Source organism: Apium graveolens, chromosome 2 (assembly GCF_009905375.1).
Source record: "Apium graveolens cultivar Ventura chromosome 2, ASM990537v1, whole genome shotgun sequence".
Classification (NCBI taxonomy): Eukaryota; Viridiplantae; Streptophyta; class Magnoliopsida; order Apiales; family Apiaceae; genus Apium; species Apium graveolens.
Genome location: NC_133648.1, coordinates 50,982,888 through 50,992,881, shown reverse-complemented (window position 1 = coordinate 50,992,881; position 9,994 = coordinate 50,982,888). Strand labels below are relative to the sequence as shown.

The 9,994-nt window shown below is 38.0% G+C and overlaps 1 non-coding gene across 1 annotated transcript; it reads right to left on the bottom strand.

Annotated features, from left to right (window-relative positions):
• Positions 1 to 9,364: 9,364 nt before the first annotated feature.
• On the bottom strand, positions 9,365 to 9,471 carry LOC141710070 (small nucleolar RNA R71). The gene has a single exon (XR_012570610.1). It is a non-coding gene; the product is annotated as a small nucleolar RNA R71 (small nucleolar RNA).
• Between the last annotated feature and the right edge of the window lie 523 nt (positions 9,472 to 9,994).

Below are 9,994 nucleotides of genomic sequence, written 5' to 3'. Positions count from 1 at the left end.
GATGAAAGTTGGCTATGGCATAAGAAACTATCCCATTTAAACTTCAAGACCATGAATAAGCTAGTAAAGAAAGAACTGGTCAGAGGCATTCCTCTAGTGGAGTTTTCTAAGGATGGACTATGTGATGCCTGCCAAAAAGGGAAGCAGATCAAAACATCATTTAGGAAGAAACTTGATTCAACAATTGAAGAGCCTTTGCAACTGCTTCACAGGGATTTGTTTGGACCAGTCAATGTATTGTCAATCTCAAGGAAAAGATTTTGTCTAGTAATTGTAGATGATTTCTCAAAGTTCTCTTGGACATATTTTCTAAAGTCTAAAGATGAGGCTAGTAAAATCATCATCAATCATATAAGGCAAGTCAATAATCATCCTGATTTCAAGGTTAGAAAAATCAGAAGTGACAATGGAACTGAGTTCAAGAACTCTGTCATGAGAGCATTTTGTGAGGAAAATGGGATTCTGCATGAGTTTTCAGCAGCAAGGACTCCACAACAAAATGGAGTAGTGGAAAGGAAGAACAGATCACTTATTGAAGTTGCAAGGACAATGCTTGAAGAATCTAAATTACCAACATATTTCTGGGCTGAAGCTATAAATACTGCATGTTACACTCAGAATATTTCTCTGGTTAATCAAGCAAGATGCATGACTCCCTATCAATTGTTCAAGAACAAGAAGCCAACTCTAAACTTTCTTCATGTCTTTGGCTGCAAATGCTATATTATGAGAAATCAAACTGATCAAAATTGGAAGTTTGATGCTAAAGCAGATGAAGGAATTTTCGTTGGATATGCTATTGGTAAAGCATATAGAGTCTACAATCTAAGAACCAACATTGTTGTAGAATCAATACATGTTGTGTTTGATGATAAAAAGATTGAAGGACTGAAAGATGGAGATTACCATGAGAGCCTCAAATTCGATAATGTGGAGATGGTTAGTGATGACAGTGATGATGGAAGTGATCAAGAGAATGTATCTAAGGATAATGTAGATAAATCTACCACCAATGAAGCACAAAACTCAACATCTGTCGAGTTGCATAATGCTTCATCCGTCGAAAGTCAATCTACGTTATCCGTCGGGAGACAACCAGCTTCATCCGTCGGTACTCAAAATTCACCATCCGTCGGGTTATCAAAAGGAGTAGGAAGTCAAGATAGATCACCTATAGAAAGTTTCCCTTTCTCAAATCAAAGATCCACAAACTCAGGGGGAGTTTCTAACAATCAAAACTCAATCACACATCAAGACAACAATGAGGTTTCTTCATCTAGAGCTAATCTACCTCAACAAAGGAAATGGACAAAAGATCACCCCTTTGAGCTTATTATTGGTGATGTTTCTTCTAGAGTTCAAACAAGAAGAGCAACTCAGGAAGACTGTCTATACATCAGCTTTCTTTCCAAGGAAGAACCAAAGAAGGTAAAAGAAGCTTTGTTGGATCCTGATTGGATATTAGCTGTGCAGGAGGAGCTAAACCAATTTGAAAGGAATAATGTGTGGAAGCTGGTACCCAAAGAATCCAATAGACACCAAGTGGGTATTCAGAAACAAGATGGATGAAAATGGCATAGTTGTCAGGAATAAAGCTAGATTGGTTGCCAAAGGCTACTGTGAACAAGAAGGAATAGATTTTGATGAAACATTTGCTTCTGTTACAAGACTTGAAGCCATCAGAATCTTCTTAGCCTATGCAGCCAATGCCAATTTAAAAGTCTATCAAATGGATGTCAAAAGTGCCTTTCTGAATGGAGATTTGGAGGAAGAAGTTTATGTCAGTCAACCTCCTGGTTTTGAAGATCCAAATTTTCCAGAATATGTCTATTATCTTCTGAAAGCACTTTATGAACTGAAGCAAGCACCTAGAGCCTGGTATGACACTTTATCAAAGTTCCTTTTGAAAAATCACTTCACAAGAGGTACTGTAGATAAAACTTTATTTTTCAGAAATGTTAATGGCTCTAGTATACTTGTTCAAATTTATGTAGATGATATTATTTTTGGCTCTACAGATGAGAAACTTTGCAAAAAGTTTGCCAAATTGATGCAAAGTAAGTATGAAATGAGTATGATGGGAGAACTAACTTACTTTCTTGGTTTACAAGTTAAGCAAGTTAGTGATGGAATATTTATTAGTCAAACTAAATATATTTTTGATCTTTTAAAGAAGTTTGATTTAATGGATTGCACATCTGCAAAAACTCCCATGGCCACTGCAACTAAACTTGAATTAAACACTACTGAAAAGTCTATGGATATTTCATGTTATAGAGGCATGGTTGGCTCACTTCTGTACTTAACAGCTAGTAGGTCAGATATAATGTTTACTACATGTTTATGTGCTAGATTTCAGGCTGATACTAGAGAATTTCACTTAATAGCTATTAAGAGAATTTTCAGATATCTCATGGGAACACCAAACCTTGGCATTTGGTACCCTAGAGATTCTGGTTTTGATCTAACTGGTTATTCAGATGCAAATTATGCAGGTTGTAGAATTGATAGAAAGAGTACAACAGGAACCTGTCAATTTCTAGGAAACAAGCTTGTGTCCTGGTTTAGTAAAAAACAAAATTCAGTTTCTACTTCCACAGCTGAAGCTGAATATATTGCTGCTGGCAGTTGTTGTGCACATATTTTATGGATGAGAAATCAATTGCTAGACTATGGTTTGCAAATTGAGAGGATTCCTATTTTCTGTGATAACACAAATGCAATTGCCATCACTGAAAATCCAGTACAACATTCAAGGACAAAGCACATAGATATCAAGTACCATTTTATAAGGGAACATGTAATGAATGGTACTGTGGAACTACATTTTGTTCCCAGTGAGAAGCAGCTTGCAGATATCTACCAAGCCACTGGATGAATCCACCTTTTCAAGGTTGGTAAGTGAGTTAGGTATGCTTAATTACTCTTAAATCCATCTGAGTTAATTTGCAAGTTGAAATGCAGCCAGAAATTTAATTGATTTTTCAGTCATGGATGAAATTTTGGCTAAGTCAAAATTTACATCTCGATGGATAACCCTTATCTATCGAGTTTGGTCATCCGTCGAAATACAATTTGCTAATAAAAATCAATTACTTTTCTGGAATATTTTATGTCTCGACAGATAACAGTTTATCCTCATCCGTCGAATTGTCTTAATCTCTGCCGTTAATTCCCTGAACATTATCCATCGAGTATACTTACAGTTTGTAAGCATAACACGACGGATAATGGATGGAATTTTTATAATTTATTTTTAAACGACTATTTTAGGCAATTTCTATTGGTTACTTTATTTTACTTTATTATTTTTATCAGTTATTTTTGAGATAGTATAAAAGCTTATTTCATTGCAATTGTTTTTCTTTTATCATTCTCAAATTCAACTGCTCTAATTTCATTCTTTCTCAAAGCACTTACTCTCTTTCTCTCCAAGCTCTTATTCTTTAACAATGGCACCGGTTGTAAAGATAATGTCTCAAACTGGGTTCATTTATGAGAAGAATAATTTCACTGCATTAGTGAACAAGGGTATTCAACAATCGGATGACTATTACAAGATGATGGACTTTGTGAAGAATTGCAAGCTTAATTATGTCATGCTGGAATCACCCATAATCTTCTGTGAAGTTGTTGAATAGATATGGACCACTGCTACCTATAACTCTACAGATAAGACTATCACTCTAACCATCAAAGGTAAAGAATTCTGTATAAATAGTGATGTGATAAAAGTTTGTTTTAAAATTCCTGATAACAATGTGACTTCACCACACACTGACACTGATATAATCAATATGCTCAATTCCATGCACTATGCACTACCTACTTCTAAACTGAGTGATATTAGAAGAATGGGTCTTAGGAAAGAGTGGAGTTTCTTGTGTGATGTAGTAACAAAGGTTTTCTCAAGAAAAATCGGTAATTTTGATTCAGTGAATATTTCCATGCTTAACATGCTAGTTACAGATAAATTTTATAATTTCAGTGACCTTGTCTTGTTTGAGTTAGGTTTTAAATTAGGGGAGTTAAATAAAAGAGGTAAAAATGTGTATTATGCTAGATTTCTTATGTTATTAGCTAACCACCTCTGTGAAGAGATTGTGCTTGAGAACCTTAACAACAAACTGGATTGTTGGGTTCAAGAGAGAAGGCTCATTGCAGATTTGAACAGGGCCAATCATCACAAGGATGTGCCAATGTTCTACTTTCCTATAATGCAAGCACCTCAGGTAAGTGAGGTAAGTTCATCCATCCCTACAACTATTCCAACCTCCACCATTTCTTTGAGTTCAAGAGTAGCTATGGCAACTGTGCCAATGACCAAACAGTTGCCTACCAAAGCTGCCAAGCCTACTATTATTTCAAAATCCAAATCATAGAAAGCCCCCTCTGGTATCTCCCAAAAGATGCCAGTTGAAAAGTCCACTAAAGCCAAAGAGGGGAGTGTGAAGGAGGGTAAGTTAGGTGAGGGAAGGGGTGAACATAAAAAAAACCCCAAGAATAAGGTTGGAGAGTTGAGTGAATCCCAGCCTAGCCACACTGTAGGTTCCCAACAAACTGCAGTACTTAAAAAGGATAAAAGCTCATTTCTAGCTGCATCATCCCAAAAGGATGTAGCTATTGAACAAAGCTTTCAACCAAGAGCACATGCCAAGAGGGTTAGGAACACAAGCTCACCCCAAACTTATGCCAGAAAGAAGAAATCAAAAACCTCTAGGGATGCACAGGGCACACACACTGTGCAAACTGGTGCTAAAGACACAGTCACTGCACCTTCAAAAATTCAGCTTGATGTGGCTCCAATAAATGTGGAGTCACAACCAAAATCTCTAGTTATAGAAGCACCTCAAACACCAAACTCACCAACAAATTCTCTGAATGTGGATATGATACACACATCAATTCCTGATTCCCCTTCTTTAACTCTGTCGGGGAAGCCAAAATCTAGTGCAAGTGGGCATTATCTTTTAGGATTGAGAGAGAAGAGTGTTTTGAGTGAGAGTCTGGGTTGCTCCCAGGAAAAAGGAGAGGAAATGAGTGAAAATCTGCAATCCATTTCTTCAGGATTGGAAAAAAGGGAGTGAGAGGAGTCCCACCTTAGTAGGTGAAAGTGAGGGTGTGAAGGTGGGGAGCCAGGGTGAGACCCTGATGCAACAAAAGAGAGAAAATGAGAGAAATGCAGGTACTGGAGCAATAAGGATGGATGTCATTGCTAGTGAGTCAATGAATGTCCAGGATGCAGACAGGGAAGGACTATCTCAGCATCCTACAGCTGTTATAGATTGTACTTCCCTTGATGCTGAGGCATTTACTCACCCTGTTCCAACATATCAAATTCTAGCTGAACAGGGCAATGACAATGCAGAAATGATGCTCAATCTGGTGCATACCACCCAGTTTATGCAAAGGGCTAAGGATGCCATCACAGATTTGCCTTCTACAGCTGGTGATGTGGACTATGAGACTGGGGGTTCAGCTGATTTCTTTGGAGACGGGAGTGGGAATAGTGAAGATGAAGTAATGGACGTAGGGGGAGAAGTAGGCTCAAGATCAAGGTCAGGTATGCCATCATGGGCATTCTCAAAGAACTGTGATGATCATTATTTCAAGACAACCCTGATCCAGTTAATCAATCAGAAAAATACTGCTCTTCAAACCACTACCAATGCAAGCACCAAGAAGCTCCTTCAGGTACATCTTGCCTCCCTGCAACTTTAGCAAATACAAGGCCTCCATCATGCTAGAGATGTGGATTCTATGAAGGGTGATATTAAGAAGATGAAGAAGGCTATTTCAGACAGGATATATTCTAAATTTCAGAAGCTACAATGCTTGACATCAAGAGGCAATTAAGGAAAAATTCTGATCTGTCAACCAAGATAGATGCCTTGGATACAAGAATGTCAGCCATGGAAGCATCTTTGACTGCCATTCATCTCCATCAAGCCCAACAGACTAATCTACTTCAAAAACTGGTGGCAGCTCAAACCCCCTCCATAGCTCAACTTGATGATAACAAAAAGGGGGAGAAAGGACCAAGTGAGGGGGAGAAGCTTCCGATACAAATCAGTAAAGTAATTGTGCCTTCAATTACTATCTCAAAGCCACCAGTCACAGATGGTATAGATCTGATTCAAGCAGCAGCAGCCAACTTGAAAGTTGCTGAGAAAGAAAAGTTGAGTTTGGTCAACTGGGAGAAGATTGATGAGGAGATACAGAAGAAGTTTGAACTTGTCAAGGAGCCAGTTAAGTCAGCCATCCATCACTCTCAAATTAAGCAAATTAGTGTGAATGAGATGAGTATGAACTATTTGGAGAGAGGACAATCTTCCTGCATTAAGTCTCCAAAGGCTGAAATGATTCTTAAACCAAGGGCAAACTACTCAAAATCATCTTTGAAGAACCCCTTGGACAATGTGTATGAGACACCCAAGCCTGATGAGAAGAAGCTTCTGTCAAGATCAATTGCCTTCTATAAAGATCCAGCTGATTCAGCTTCTAAAAGGAGGATTGTTAAGATTTTCAAAAATGGGAAAGAAATTTGTGTGGTGGCTGGACACCCTCAATTTGCTCAAGCAAAGAGAGAAGAAAAAGCTAGATTGAAGCAGGAAAAGAAGCAGGCTGCTCTAGATGCTAAAAAGGCTAAACAGAAGAAAGAGCATATTGCTATCTTGGCTAAGCTACATGCTGTAAATTTATCACAACAAATTCCCTCTCAACCATCTGAAGCTACTGAATCAAGGAAGCAAGTTGAAGAACAGAAGAAATCTCCAAGAAAGAAAGAATTGGCTAAAATAACTAAAAGGAGACTGGATATTGTTGACAAGGAATTGGAAGATCAATTTCCTAAGGAATCCACACCAACTACAACACAAGCAACAAAGCCCTCTGTGGTATTTGAAGACATAAGGGTGGTGGATCCTTACAGGAATATTCATGGTGAGCCTATTGTGCCCAAGGATGAGCCAATAGAATGGGAGAACTTACCAATTCCAGTCTTTAATCTACCAATCCTTAGCAAGCCAAAAAGGACAAAGTCAAGAGCAGTCAAGAAAGTGAAGCTGTCACCTCTCAAATCCAAATCTGTAGTTAAAGCTCAGCCCAAAGTCAATAAGGGAGACTACTTGTACTTGTGTGACATCAAAGAATTTTCTAATCTAAACCTCTATCTGGATGAACTAGATGAGGTGAGAGGAATTGATACATACAGAAACCTACCTGAAAGGTTAGTGTTCAAGTACAAAGGAGGAAAGGAGATTCAGTGGCCACTTCATAGGATTCTTCAAGAGAGCCAAGCTGTACTAATTAAAATTTATTCATCCTTCAAGAAGAACTTTGGGTTCAATATCACTGCAAGAAGACTAGTATTGAAGAAGATTGAAGAACTAAGGAGTGTTAGAGCTAAAGATGCACTCTCAAAGACTCTAATCATCCCATACACAGGGAGAAGAGTGCATCCAAGGCCCTACTGGCTGATGGAGTTCATAGATGACAAAGGTGTGAGAAGATTCTTCGGATTAGAAGACCAATTGAGCATCTCTAGCAATGAGACTCTCTTGGAAATGCAAGGAAAGCTAAATCTCTCAGAATCTGATGAACTGGAATTCCACAGGCAGCTCCAAAATCAGATTGATGAAAACAACAGAAAGCTTGGAAGAAGATCCAGACCTTCAAGAAACTAGAAAAATCTGCTCAGGCTAGAGGAGCATCTTGAAAATGACTATGAGCTAAACTTTGTACATTTTGTTTTTTGAAGCACTTTTCAGTATTATCTACTTTCTTTTAAAGCTGTATGTTTAGGTTGTTTTGTTATCATCAAGTATCTCTTAATTTATGGCTACAATTTCAGTAGACATAAATTGGGGGAGATTGTTGTGCATATGTTGTGTACTTGATGATTACATGAACAAAACACCTTAGTAGATTTTACTTAGTGAAATAATGTAGCACTCGACGGATAAGAATTTTAGTCCCGACGGATAACTCATTACAGTCCTGACAGATGATGACTTATTATCCATCGAGTGAGTAGCTTATGTAATAATGAGTCTGTAGCACATTTCTACATACACCTTTGTATAGATTCTGTAGTAGCATATAAGTCATGCCAACTTTAACTAGATATGTAGAATAGGTTGATTAATTGTACATAGATGATGTCTTGTAATTTTGCATAAGTGAATTGAAGTCAAGTGCCAAAATAGCTACCGACGGATGATTAACAAAGCCATCGATGGATGATCAAATGGCTATCAACGGATGTTCAATATAACAGTCGACGGATGATCAATGAAGCCATCAACGGATGATCATAAATCGACAGATGATCATTTAATCAACGGATAAAGAATTCAAATATCAGTTGACAGTGACAGCATAGTCACATGCGTCGAAGTGTATGCAAATGAAATGAGGAAGCCTATTAACTGGGTAATAGAGAACAAAGTAGCAAAGCATTAGACCCGATAGTTTTTATAATGATTCTGTCTTTTGACTTTGTAATCTTGGTAATATATATAAACCAAGAAGTAGCAAATAAAAATATGAATCTGAGATACAACAATAGAGAAACATTTGTAAACAGAATTCTTAGCATTTCTCTGTACTCTCAGTAGTTCAATATTTGTAAGCAGCTGTGAGCATTCTTGCACACAGGTTTCTCTCGATATATAATATATATCTCTGGTGGAATCATTCAAATCCACCAGAAGTTTTTAAAGACTCTTGTTTTTAATTACTTGTGTTTTGATTCACTTAAGTTTTATTCCGCACTGTGCTAATCAATACACTTATATTTATATTTGAGTTAGAACATTTTATTTCAAGAAAAAGTTTCAAGAATTCCATTCAACCCCCCTTCTGTAATTCTTGTCATATTGTTAAGGGACTAACATATGTGCTTTTCATCAGTGGTCGTTAAAGTTCACTGACTCGGATTCTTTTACTTTCACGGTTTATTTGTTTGTGTTTCAGGTACGATCCAGCAGCACGAACGAAAGTCTTGATGGATTTTTCTCAACCCAAGATCAATGATATTTAATCTAGCATTGTCAGGCCAGCTATCATAGCTAATACCTTTGAGATCAAGCCTGGCATAATTCAATGGGTGCAGAATTCAATCTAGTTTGGGGGTTCTTCAATGGAAGATCCCAATATGCACATTAGGGATTTCATTGTGATCTGCGACACCTTCAAGTTCAACGGTGTTTCTAAAGATGCTGTGAAGCTAAGACTGTTCCCATTCTCTCTGAGAGACAAGGCTACGAGCTGGTTACACTCTCTACCAGCTGGTTCGATTACTACTTGTGAAGATCTTGCTCAGAAGTTTCTTACTAAATTCTTCCCTATGGTGAAGACAGCTGCACTCAGGAATGACATTACTCAATTTGCGCAAAAAATGGGATAATCGCTATATGAAGCTTGGGAGCACTACAAGGAGATGCTTAGGAAATATCCTCATCATGGAATGCCTGATTGGATGATCATCAATTGCTTCTATAACGGTTTGGAGCGCAGTCAAGACCATGCTCGATGCAGCATCAGGTGGAGCATTATGGGTGAAGAGCTATGAGAAAGCTTATGATCTAATTGAACCGATGGCTGCTAATGAATATCAGTATCCAGCCCATAGATTGCCACAGAGCAAGGTAGCAGGAGTTCTTGAGGTGGATACAACTATGGCTATCACTGCTCAACTAAAGGAATTGTCTATGAAGATCGATTCTCTGGCTAACTTGGGTGTTAATCAGATAACCAGTGTTTGTGAGCTATGTGCAGGTTCATATGCGACGAAGCAATGCGCTATATCTAGTGACTCAGCTCAGTTTGTGAGAAACTTTCAGAGATTGCAACAACCAGTTCCAGACACTTATCATACTGACAACTGGAATCATCCTAACTTCAGCTGGAGCAACAATCAGAATGCGATGCAACAGCCGTTCCAGCAATTTGGAAATAAACTATTCAACCTTCCTGGTTTTCAGCAATAAAT